Source organism: Olea europaea, chromosome 18 (genome assembly GCF_002742605.1).
Source record: "Olea europaea var. sylvestris chromosome 18, O_europaea_v1, whole genome shotgun sequence".
Taxonomy (NCBI): Eukaryota; Viridiplantae; Streptophyta; class Magnoliopsida; order Lamiales; family Oleaceae; genus Olea; species Olea europaea.
This window is the reverse complement of record NC_036254.1, coordinates 15,100,041-15,113,765: the sequence shown is the minus strand read 5'-3', so window position 1 is coordinate 15,113,765 and position 13,725 is coordinate 15,100,041. Positions and strand designations below refer to the sequence as shown.

The 13,725-nt window shown below is 36.0% G+C and overlaps 1 long non-coding RNA gene across 1 annotated transcript; it reads left to right on the top strand.

Moving 5' to 3' along the window:
• The first annotated feature begins 7,381 nt into the window (after positions 1-7,381).
• LOC111367588 lies at positions 7,382-10,058 on the top strand. The gene is made up of 2 exons (XR_002697854.1): positions 7,382-7,957; positions 9,442-10,058. It is a non-coding gene; the product is annotated as an uncharacterized LOC111367588 (long non-coding RNA).
• The last annotated feature ends 3,667 nt before the right edge of the window (positions 10,059-13,725 follow it).

The window sequence follows — 13,725 nt, the reverse complement described above, 5'->3', positions numbered from 1 at the left end:
AAATAGCTCTGATATTGGTAAAAGATTAGTATGATTCCTCGTCTTTTAAACGTCTACTCCCGTCACTTGGGTTTTTGTTCAGAATGCTATTATAGGGGGTATTAGTCATTCAAAAATCTGTCAAGCTCACTGGTGTCCGCCCCCTGCACCAGCATTTGTAATTTTCTGCTTTCATCAATTGTAATGTTCAGTTTTCAGCAATCAATGTTCAATTTACTTTCAATGTATTCAAATTCTCAATTGTAAGCTTTCTACAAAATTGCAATCAAATTTTCTTTCGTCCCGACGCGATCGAGAAAAGGCGGAAGGTAGTCTAGCGGAGCAGACTACTGCCGCACGGTGTCCCTTTCTGTGTCAAGAAGAAAGGCACCCTGTGAAAGTTGGTATCAGAGCTGCGGCTCAAGACCCTCGATAAGAAAGCTATTGATCCAATTACATCACACACCACTGAAGTGGTAGAGCCTCAAAAGAAGGGTACTACGAAACAGCGCGTGGATGCGCTTGATGAGACTGCTACTAGGTTGTGCTATGCTGTGGAAGGTCTCGAGGAAAAAGTCGAGATGGCCGAATCTGAGATTCGTGGATTACACATCCAATTGGATGAAAGCCAAAGAGCTTGCGCAGCAATGACGGAAGCTGCTGCAATCATTCCTGATCTGCAGGATGAAATGGAAGCGTTGAGAGCTCAATTGCGAGTACTCCAACGTGCGGTGGGCAATGGGCAAGCTCCCGCACACGAGTATGCTCCTAGACTCAGAATTCCTGAACCGTGTACCTATGGAGGGGCACGTGATGCAAAAGAAGTCGAAAACTTCTTGTTTGATATGGAACAGTACTTTCTAGCAGCTTCGATCGAAGATGAAGCTAGAAAGGTAACCACAGCTACCATGTATTTGGGTGGAGATGCAAAATTATGGTGGCGAACCAAATATGCAGACATTCAGGCCCACAGGATTCGAATTGATTCTTGGGATCTCCTCAAGGAAGCGATCAGATCGCAGTTTTTCCCGGAAAATGTCGAGTATCAGGCTCGACGGGCTCTTCGAGACCTGAAACACACGAACTCTATCAGGGAGTATGTGAAATCCTTCTCAGGGCATATGCTGAATATTCGAGATATGTCCGAAAAGGACAAGCTCTTCACCTTTATGGAAGGGTTGAAACCGTGGACACGCACGGAACTTCAAAGACAGAAGGTTACTGATTTAAGCACGGCCATGGGAGTCGCTGAATGCTTGAGCGACTACCAAACAGAATCTAGAAAAGATCGACCTTCGGGGAGTAATCAAGCAATTGCGGGTGGTAACAGATCTTACAGACCCAGCTCGAACCCAAATGGGGGAGAGCGCTACTCTCAAAATAGAGAAGGAGCCTATCAAAGCACCCGTGGCTTTCAAGGAAATTATCATAACAGCCGTCAGGGAAATTTTAACGGCAGTAATAGTAACAACTGGAACAAAGGGAAAGCAACGGAGGGCCGAACTGATGCCACTCTCAAATTGAAGTGCTTTTTATGTGAAGGACCTCATCGGGTGTCGGAGTGTCCTCAGAAGCGGATGGTGAATGCATATTGTCAATTAGCAAGTGGCGGGCCAAGTTCGAAACAAGAGGTCCCGCAAGCTAATTGTAATAATGAGACTGACTCTGAAGAGGATGAGGAAGTAGTTGGGGCATTTTCACATCGGTACAACACACTATCGCATCGGGTTGTCGAAAAGGATGATGTCCCATTGAAGCAAAGATGGAAGAAGCGAAGGCTCGTATTTGTAGGGCCAAAGGCTTAATGTTCATTGATGTAAAAATCAATGGGAAGCCAATCAGGGCTATGGTGGATACTGGTGCTACCCACAACTACCTTGCATGTACCGAAGTAGAGCGGCTCGGACTGGTTCTAGAAAAGGGTAGTGGAAAAGTCAAAGCAATCAACTCCGCTGCTCAACCAATAGCTGGAGTGGCAAAATCGGTGTTGATCAAAGCAGGTCCTTTCGAGGGAAGGACAAATTTATCTGCAGTTCAGATGGATGATTTCAAGCTTATTCTGGGATTGGAATTTCTTCGGGATACTAAGACAGCAGTGTTGCCATATTCCGATTCGTTAATGATGATGGGTAATAAGCCGTGTGTCATCCCTACACAGGTTGGGAGGATGGGCGAGAAGAGTATCTCAGCCATGCAATTTAGTAAAGGTTTCAAGATAAATGAACCCTCTTTTTTGTGTACTCTTCGATTAGAGGAGTTCGAAGAGGCGAATGGTCCTATTCCAAAACCCGTTAAAATGCTTATTTGGGAATTTGAGGACGTCATGCCGGAAGAATTACCAAAGAAATTACCACCAAGAAGGATGATTGATCATGAGATCGAACTTATTCCATGCGCTAAAGCCCCCGCCAGGGCACCATACCGAATGTCTCAGCCTGAGCTTGAAGAGCTTAGGAAGCAGTTGGGGGAAATGTTGGAGAGTGGAATCATTGTACCTGCGAAGTCGCCATACGGAGCTCCTGTATTGTTTCAGAAAAAGACTGATGGTTCTCTTAGAATGTGCTGTGACTATCGAGCCCTGAACAAGATTACTGTAAAGAATAGCTATCCTATCCCACTGGTTGCAGATTGCTTCGATCGACTGAGTCGGGCGAAGTATTACACAAAAATTGATCTTAGGTCCGGATACTGGCAAGTTCGGATTAAGGAGGGAGACGAAGCAAAGACTACGGTGGTAACCAGATATGGAGCCTTTGAATTTAAGGTGATGCCTTTTGGTTTGACAAATGCTCCAGCAACATTTTGTACTATGATGAATCAGGTACTTCACGGGTTCTTAGATGATTTTGTCGTGGTGTACTTGGACGACATAGTAATCTACAGCGAGACATTGGAGGAACATGTTCAGCATGTGAGGCAAGTTTTTAATCGGCTACGAGAGAATGAACTTTATGCTAAGCCGTCTAAATGCTCATTTGCTCAGACATTTATCCGTTTCTTGGGTCACATCATTGAACAAGGCAAAATTCGCATAGATTCGAAGAAGGTTACAGCCATCAAAGATTGGCAACCACCAAAAACCGTACATGATGTACGTTCATTTCTTGGGTTATGCAATTACTATCGAAGATTTGTGAAAGGCTACTCAGAAATTGCACTGCCCCTTACTGAATTGACAAAGAAGGATAAGGATTGGGATTGGTCATCCCAATGCCAAGCTGCTTTTGAAAGGTTGAAGAAGTCCATGTGGACGAACCCGGTTTTAGCTTTACCGGATATGGCTAAACCATTCGAAGTTCATACAGATGCTTCAGATTTTGCCCTTGGTGGAGTCCTCATGCAAGAAGGACATCCGGTAGCATATGAGAGCCGAAAGTTAAACCAGACAGAACGTCGTTACTCGGCACATGAAAAGGAATTGTTAGCAGTTGTCCATTGTCTCAGAGGATGGCGTCACTATCTGCTTGGGTCTCCATTTATTGTGAAGACAGATAACACTGCAGTTAGTCACTTTATGTCCCAACCAAAACTGTCGAGCAAACAGGCTCGTTGGCAGGAATTCCTTTCGGAGTTCAATTTTATGTTAGAGTATCGTCCCGGCTCTAGTAATCATGTTTCTGATGCTCTTAGTCGACGGGCCGATTTAGCTACCATCTGCTCTATAGCTGCTCTTTCAGGGAGCGCAGTCTCCACGAACACTAGAGACCAAATTCGGGCACTTATAGATGGAAAACTAGTGAAGACAAAGGGAGACCGCCTATATGTTCCTAAGGGTGGAGATCTGAGGAAATCACTAATCACGGAATGCCATGACACAATTTGGGCGGGGCATCCTGGAGAGGAACGCACTTGTGCACTACTACAACGTGCATACTACTGGCCTCAAATGCGGGACGACATTGCAACATATGTAAAAACTTGTCTTATTTGTCAGCAAGATAAGGCAGATCATCAGAAAAAGGCGGGCTTGCTGGAGCCCCTTTCCGTTCCATCCCGACCATTTGAAAGTATATCGATGGACTACATTATTGGGTTGCCAAAAGTTGAGGATTTTGGCACTATCATTGTCATGGTGGACCGTCTATCAAAATATGCAACTTTCATTGCAGCGCCTAAGTATGTATCTGAGGAAGAGACAGCTCAACTCTTCTTCAAACATATTGTCAAATACTGGGGGCTGCCTAAGGACATCGTCAGTGATCGAGATCCTCGTTTCACTGGCATATTTTGGACTGAGTTGTTCAAACTTCTTGGTTCAACTTTGAGCATGAGTTCCAGTTTTCACCCACAATCTGACGGACAGACGGAGCACTTCAATTCTATGCTAGAAGAATATCTTCGGCACTTTATCTCTACTTCGCAGAAAAACTGGGTAAAACTTTTAGATGCAGCCCAGAAAAGAAAGAATTAACTAAAATTGTGGGACTTCTTGTTTTGTTTCTCGAGAAAGGAATAAAGCAGCCTATGCAGTAGCATTGTTTAATTCTTTAATTTTTGGTTCCATTAATTGGATTCATTGTATTCCTTTATTCTTACCATCCATTCTTCGTGGTGATATTAGTTCATGAAAATTTTTGGTGATTCAATACAATATTTATTGTATCAATTATGATGTCAAGTATAAAGTATCATTGAATCATAATTATATATTTTATATATGTATTGCATAAAAGTCTTTGTTTTGCCAAATTTATAAATTATTTATGAATTGTTTAATTTTATTTTCAATTACATATTTCAATGGACCTCGAGTACTATTCATTTCTTCATCACTCATTTTTATTTATTGATAAATTAAATTGTTCATAAATTCTTCCCATAATATGGTATTATCTTCGGCAACATCTTAGCAAAAAAAATGCAATTGTGCATGTTGCTTTTCCAAAACAACAAGTTTGATGCAAAGAATTGATTGACTTAACATTTCAATTTTTCAAAAGAGAAAATTTCATTGGGTGTCAAAATTTGGCATTACATTATCAAAAATGTCACCTTTTAAATTTTCTATAAAAAATGTCAATTTAGGACATTTTTTACCCTCTGAATTATTTGGATACCTTATATATTAATTTTCAAGCAGGGCCTGCAAATTATGAATTTGCACAACAAGCCCTCGTGTCAAGGACTGCAGCTTTACTTAGCCCCTTGACACTATCGCAGCCGCAGTTTGCCCAACTTCGGCCGCACATTGTAAATATTACTTCAAGTTTGAGTTGTAATTTTCGTTTAATTGTAATAGTTATTTTAATTGTAAAATAGCTCTGATATTGGTAAAAGATTAGTATGATTCCTCGTCTTTTAAACGTCTACTCCCGTCACTTGGGTTTTTGTTCAGAATGCTATTATAGGGGGTATTAGTCATTCAAAAATCTGTCAAGCTCACTGGTGTCCGCCCCCTGCACCAGCATTTGTAATTTTCTGCTTTCATCAATTGTAATGTTCAGTTTTCAGCAATCAATGTTCAATTTACTTTCAATGTATTCAAATTCTCAATTGTAAGCTTTCTACAAAATTGCAATCAAATTTTCTTTCGTCCCGACGCGATCGAGAAAAGGCGGAAGGTAGTCTAGCGGAGCAGACTACTGCCGCACGGTGTCCCTTTCTGTGCCAAGAAGAAAGGCACCCCGTGAAACTTGGTTAAGATTTCATATTTCCATTTTGGGTAATTAGCACAAAAGATCCCTATCTTTTAATGTTATTGTCCAAAATGTTTATACCTTTCTTTTTTGGCATTTTCTTCCTTATTTCAGCATTTCATTGTAGGAAAACGTCATTTCCACCATTTTTAATGTAAAATGACAAAAATAGCCTCCAATTTAAATAAAACTAAAAAAAGAAAAGAAAAATAAAGAATAAATTATAATCTTACTCCTAAATGTTTTAAAAAGTGCAAATAAGTTCAAATAATTATTAAAAGGCCTAATAGTACAAAACATTCATGCGTTTCACTTATAGTGTGTAAAACGTCCAAACGTTTCGAATTGGTGAAAATGACATTTTTCGTAATGAAACGTGGAAATAAGAATAAAAACACAAAAAAATTGAAACGTAAAGACCTTTTTCGCAAAAAGTATCAAACGTAGGGATTTTTTTTGCTATTAGGCCTTATTAAAATATTAAAAATAACAAAAAACTCTCTCTATCTCTCTATCTTCTTCTCCAAATGAAACTGTCATGTTAGAAGTGAAAAAACTCTGACCAACCATCGCCTAAATTGTCGAACCTCATACCATTGAACCATCTATTGATATTTTAAAACTGTGAAGAGAGACACTCTAGTGAGTATAGTCATTTGATGTGTTGGAAATGACATGGGTCTTTCCGGAACAGGTAATGCCATTAGTATTTACATTCGCGGGTTGGGTATTTTGACTTGCTATTTCGAACAATTCTATTGGCAGAAGGTTTCAAGGTTGGACGTTGGGTGGTATGTGTAGAAGAAAATGATGGCTTTTTGGTAGTATGATGGTTCAACAGTTTGGGTGGTGGTTTGCTAGAGTTTTTTGACTTCTAAGGTGGCTAACCCATTTGGAGAAGAAGAGGGGAGAGAGAGAGAGAGAGAGAGAGAGAGAGAGAGAGAGAGAGAGAGTTTTGTTATTTTTAATATTTTAATAGGGCTTAATAGCAAAAAACATTCATACGTTTGACACTTTTTGCGAAAAACGTTCCTACGTTTCAAATTTTTTGGCGTTTTCATCCCTTTTTTCACATTTTATTGCGGAAAACATTTTTTGACCAATTTGAAATGTAGGGACGTTTTGCACACTATAGGTCAAACGTAAAGACGTTTTGTGCTATTAGGTCTTTTAATAATTATTTGGACTCACTTGCACTTTTTAAAACATTTAGAAGTAAAATTGTAATTTATTCTTTATTTTTCTTTTCTTTTTTCTGTATTATTTAAATGGGAAGGTAGTTTGATAATTTTACATTAAAAAACGGTGACTTTTTTGCAATAAAACGTTGAAATAAAGACGAAGATATCAAAAAATGAAAAGTAGGGACGTTTTGGATAATAACATTGAAAGGTGGAGATCTTTTGTGCTAATTATCCTTTCAATTTTATTATATGAAATGACGTATTTATAGATTAAAAAAAAGTGGAAACATAAATTTCAAATATTAATTTAAATATAGCTATGTGGTATAATTCCCAAAATTGATTTTAATACCAAGTCATAGTTGTGTCCATTTCCCACATAAGCCTCTTCTTACAACTTATAAGCCCGATTCCAAGGTTAAATCCATGAACTGCTTTTGGGTACTCAGAATGGGCTTACCTTGAAGTGGGTAGTCCATAGACAGAACAAAGCTATGGGCCGTGAAGGGCAAACTAGTAAAGATAATATGATATAACAAAACTAAACCCTAATCAGACCACGACTCTCCCTTCAAATAGCAGCTCAAACACACATAAACTCACGATTCTTTTCCAGTTTTTGATTCAATGTTTGAAGTCAAATTGATGAATTAGGGTTAATTGTCTCTAATCACACACATCTTTTTCCAGTTTTTGTTTAAATGTTTGAAGCCAAATGATGTATTCGGATTTAAAATCTCACGACGGTCGTCTGAGCACGATTTGATGCAGTAATAATCCAATTTCTCTGATGGTTTCTTTCTATTCATTTCTCGAAACAGTTTTTTATTTTTATTATTTTTTTCTGTTTAAATTATTTCTCTTAATTACTATAAATATATTTTTTAATTTCTTAATCCTACTTTTGCTTTGACTTAGATGAAATCGGCGTAATTTGAATGAACTCACTGATTTGGCCTACTTTTGTATTTCTTATGATTTTCATTATTTCTAATTTTTACTGCCTTTAATCCTTCCTATACAACAAAGACAGTAGGATAAAATTTATTCAATTCCTTAGCATTTTTGGGGCTGAAGTTTGGCTCTTGGGCGACTGATACAATGCCTTTGGGATGAATCCAGCACCCGAGATCAGTTCATTCATTCAGTTGAATTCAGGTATGTATTTTACATGCCTACCTGACCATCAAGAAGGAAAACAAAAATAAAATAAAATATTATAATTTTCCTGACTGTGGACTGTGATGAATCTGAATAAATTTCAGAAATTTGTTTTTATGTGGGCAATGTTGAAAAAAGAAATTTTGGGTGTCTAATTGATTATTAGGTAGTATAAAAAAGAATCATTGTGCAGAAAAAGAAACCTTTGGAGATTATTTAAAGGACTAGTTATGTAATTCGCTGATTCGGGGTAGCAATGTTTAAATTGTGTTTCTTGCTGCTGTAAATAACTTTACTACTAACGGATAGAATTAATAATCTTCTAAAAAGGGTTAAGCGTGGCTGCTTAAAAGTTAAATTTCAAGCTTTACATGCCTATGCGAGTTCTAGGTTAAAAAACGTTTTTTATTTTTAATATTATTTTAAAATTTTAATAACCTTCGTAATCGCATTTTATAATAAATACCAAACATCTAAATTTAAAAAATATTCTATTTAATTAATAATATTTATAATTAGTCAATTATGCAATTTTTTTAATTTTTCAAAAACTAGACCACCTTTCATAGTTTTGGCTTTTAAGTTTCAACTAGACAAATCCTACTTTAGTTAATGGATTTATATGAATTTTATACATATTTTCTAAATTTTCAAAAAAAAAGATAAGTTTCAAAATCATAATTAGGTTAGATAGCTCTTAGCTTAAACCTTTTCTAACTCTTTACTAGTTTAATATCCTCTTTCTTCATCTAATTCATCCTCTGTGTTATTAAAGACCAAATCGTCATTCTCGAGTTCCCTTATTTCATTTTGATCATTTCTAGTACCTCTTGTAAGTTGTAAAATATCATTTTCCACCCCCCGTCAATCTTCCCCTCCTCATCATCATAACCCTCTACAATCCAAGATTGTCTATTAGTAACATCTCTTGCTAGCAATGCCCTAATTTTGCCCTTTCCTCTTCTTCTTGTTAATCAATCTTGCATTAAAATTGGATATAAATAAGATTGTTCATCCTCATATCAAGTCTATTCCATTTTTTGGTGTGCATAAAAAAAGGTACATTTATGGAGCAAAGCACATTCAAGTAATTATTTATTGGCCAAAAGAAAGGAGTTGTAGAAATGATGTCGTAGTAAAAAAATAGTAATTAAATTGTAACAACCTAACTAATACTTACCCCTTCAACAACACTCCAATTTCTTTCACAACTGACGAACTAATAGTCAAATCAATGATCCTTTTTACCATTGTTTTTAAATATGGTGTTTCATTGTCTTAGAAATCGCACCAACTCACTAATAAATATAAATAAGATAGACACATTTAACATTTTAACTATCGATCATCTAATATGATATATATTGAGTGGGAAACATCAATACCAACTTGTAAACTCAAAAGATGACTTACTCTGAAACGAAAAAATATAACTTGCCATAATAAACGATTAATTAATACATGTCTGATAGCTGGAACAGTGACGGATCCAACACTCGGCGAGGTAGAGCAGTCGCCAGTGCTGGATCCGTCGGAATTTACAGGTTAGAATTGTTGGATGAAGCCTTACCATTTTTGCCGTCTCCTGGGAGGTTGAAGGAAAGGGATGAAGAATTGGGCCACTCTCTCCATTTTTTTTTTTTTTTAAATTAGGCCCATTATCCAGGCCTGCAAGCTCATGATATGAATTCCAATTAAGCTACTCCTATGTATCCTTAAGAATTTTGCAAAAATCAAACAAAGCAAAAAAGCCCTATCTTCCTCCGATTGCACAGTCGACGCTGAGCCTTCGGCCTTGTGAGTTGTGATCTTTTGATGCCGAGCCTTCACCCTAAACCACTGCTTGCTGCAGCCGCCCCCTGTGTGAGCCTCTCTTATTTTATTTTTTAGTTCATTTTTTTAATGCCATTTTCATTGGAAATGTTTTATGATTTATGTATCTATGGTTTATGTTTTATGACTATGAGCCTGCTACTACTGAGGTTTGTCCGTTTATGATTTTTGAAATTTTGTTTTGGTTGGGCTGGTTGTGTGTGTTGTAAGATAATGACCTATATTTGTTTTTTCTCCTCTTTATAGTGTGTTTTGACAAATTTTATTTCTTTTCTTTATTATTAAATTTCATTTTGTTCATTGCTTCTAATCTTTTTGGTGACTTGTATTCACTTTGTATAGAAAGGATGCTATTGGCATTACAATTGGATTACTTCTGAACAATTCTCTAGTCGCATATTGTGCAAATAGTAGTTATGGAACAAATTATACACATCAAGTACCTACATCAGTGCCCCAAAGTGATGCTTATGGAACTTATCCTCAAACTTATTCAGCCTAGGTAACTTAAAACAATTCTCTAAATCATAGCTAGGAAATGGATAGTTCCTTTTGTTGGGTATCATTATATACTCATAGATTTGAGTCTTTATAAAACCACAAGTCAACACCCCATTTCATTTGTTTCAAGAAGTGGAGTTTCTTGATTTGCCATCATTTTACTTTAATAGTATAAACCGTTAATAGGTCTGCATCAGCATATGCACTAGTTTGTGTTTGGCATTGGAGCATTCTGGTCTAGAATTAGAAATGATTTACAAATTTACTTTTTCATAAATGGGGAAATTTGTGAAATGATAAATTAGTGCATTTACATATAAATTGAAGAATTTTTGGTATTATCCAATTAATTATTAATGAACGATCGTGCTATTGCGATTGTTGACTGTCAATGGTCAATGATCGCCCTAGCTCATCTATATCCTTGGATCCGCCCCTGCTGAAGAACAAGGTAAAATTCAAATTTCAATGCAAAATTTTCCGAACAGCTTTAATAAATTTATTGACCAACTTATATGGAAACTAAAGCTAGAAAACAACAATTTATATGGATTGTCCAGGTTCCTTCCTCTTTGATCAAATTTATCTCCATAAAGTGTATAGAATTGAAGAACGCATAAAATGAGCTCAAGATTTTTCCAAATGCTAGATCTAGTCATAAGATCTAAGATGCAGAAAATGAATGAAGAGATTAAGTTAGGTATAGAACTTATCCAAGTGGCTCATAATTTAAACCATTAGGTTGTGACACGAGAGAAAATGACACGAGATGAAACATAATAAATTAATAAGTTAATGACACGTGAGAAAAAGAGAAATATGTTAATATACCTGAATTGTAATTTGCATCATTGTCGTGACGTTCACTTATTGCTAGCTTTCTTCAAAGTGAACCTTCATATCTTTATAACTATTTATCCCATGATGTTGCATTTGATCATTAGAAAGAATTTCTCAACGCTAGAAATCAAATTATTTATTATCAATCAATCATCTTTGATACATGAATTCTTAAGAAATAGAACGAATTCAAAAAATAAACCATTGTATGAAGTGGACTGTCAAAGTGACCATTGCTTTTAGCATCAATAATGTCTAAAATTATAATCACACTCTCTATAATACTCGCACCCGAATTTTCGGGGTCTAATTATCAAAATTGTAAATTTAGGGGTTCATTTGAGGGTTAATCCATCTTCTAGGACTTTGTTGCAAACTTACCATAAGTGCTAATTCTCATATGTTTTTTATTAAATTCTTGGTAAAAAACTCACATAGAAAATTCTTGATTTATGCTTGATTGACCAAATATAAAGGAATGTGCAGCGTGAATGCTTAAATGTAGGAATGATGGAGAGATTCTTGCTCATTTCACAAATTTCAAGGAACAATTTTTACAATCATGAATTTTTCCTTAAAGATGCATGTCTAATCTTATCCTATTTAAACCCCTCATTCGCATTCACATTCACATGTTATAACTCACTATTATATTTTTTAAATAATATACACATTTATAAGCCGAGGAGGAAATTGTAGAGGGATCAAGTGTATATTTCTCTTTCTTTCAAACTTCACAATAAGTACGCTGTTTATGTTGAATTAGTGTTATGTTATGAATTTCAAGAAAATTATTATGGGCTCCATATGTTATAATATGATTATGATTATGTTAAGGGGACTGGAGTTTAGTAGCGTTTCACATAAGAATTCTTACCACCTATGTTCGGTAAAATTCTTATGTCTTCATTATGTTAATTATGATTATTATGCTCCTTTAAGTTATACACAATAATAATTCATGGCGTACTTATTGAGATTCTATAAATCTCACTCTATGATAATTTTCCTTTTTAGGCAATTAATGATTCAAACACAACACAATTTATTAATCCTAGCCTCATTGTCATCTCCATGTTGACTGTCTCGAACCATTAATTGCCTGAAAGGAGGAATTATCATAGAGTGAGATTTATAAAATTTCAATAAGTACGCTATGAATTATTATTGTGTATAACTTAAAGGAGTATAATAATCATAATTAACATAATTGAGACATTAGAATTTTACCGAACATAGGTGGTAAGATCTTATGTGTAGCGCTATTAAACTCCAGTCCTCTTAACATAATCATAATCATATCATAACATATGAGACCTATAATAATTTTCTTGAAATTCATAACATAATAATATTTCAACATAAGTAGCGTACTTACTCTGAAGTTTGAAAGGAAGAGTAATATAGATTTGATCCCTCTACAAAACCCACCTCGACTTATGAATATGTATATTATTTGGACTAAAAAATATAATAGTGAGTGACAGCATGTGAATATGAAAGAGCAGTTTAAATAGGACAAGATTATGTTTGCATCTTTAAGGAAAAATTCATGATGGTGGAAATTGTCCATTGAAATTTGTATAATGAGTAAGAATCTCTCTATCATTCCTACATTTATGCATTAACACTACACATCACCTTATGTTTGGTCAATCAAGCATAAATCAAGAATTTTCACTGTAAGTGTTTGACCAAGAATTTAATAAAAAACATGTGGAAATTAGCACTTTTGGTAAGTTTACAATAAGGTCCTTGAAGGTGGATTAACTCTCATATGAGGCCCTAAATTTTCAATTTTGATAATTAGACTCGGAAATTTGGGTGCAGGTATTATAATATATCATCCTAAAAAATAAATTTCATCCTCGAAATTTACCTGGAAATTCATCGAAGAGTTGTGGGTATTTTGCCCGCATCTCTACTTCTCGCTCCCATGTGACCTCTTCGGTCGAGTGATTTCGCCATTGTACTTTTATTAGTAGGATCACTTTGTTCCAGAGGGCTTGAAATTTCTGATTAACAATTCTTATTGGTACTTCTTCATAGCTTAAACTTTGTTGTAATTCAATAGATTGATGGTTGAACACATGACTTGGATCGGGGATGTACTTTCTAAGCATTGAAACATGAAAGATGTCATGTACTGCTGGAAGTTTGGGAGGTAGCGCTAACTGATATGCGACATTCCCAATACGTTGCAAGATCTCAAACCGGCCAATAAACCTTGATCGCAACTTACCCTTCTTGCCAAAATGTAGCACTCCTTTCATTGGTGCCACTTTGAAGAATACCTTATCATCAACTGGAAATTTCGGTCTATTTCTCTTTTTATCAGCATAACTCTTTTGTCTATCCTGAGCACTTTACATGCTGGCATGAATCTTTTCAATTGCATGCACCGCCTGCTCAATAATCTTTGGTCCCAAAATCTTTCGCTCACCATCTTCATACCAATGCCTCGTATGGTGCCATGTCAATTAAAGTGTGGTAACTATTGTTGTATGAGAATTCAACTAAAGGTAAGTGCTTCTCCCATTGTCCCCCAAACTTGAGGATACATGTCCGTAGCATGTCCTCTAATGTTTGAA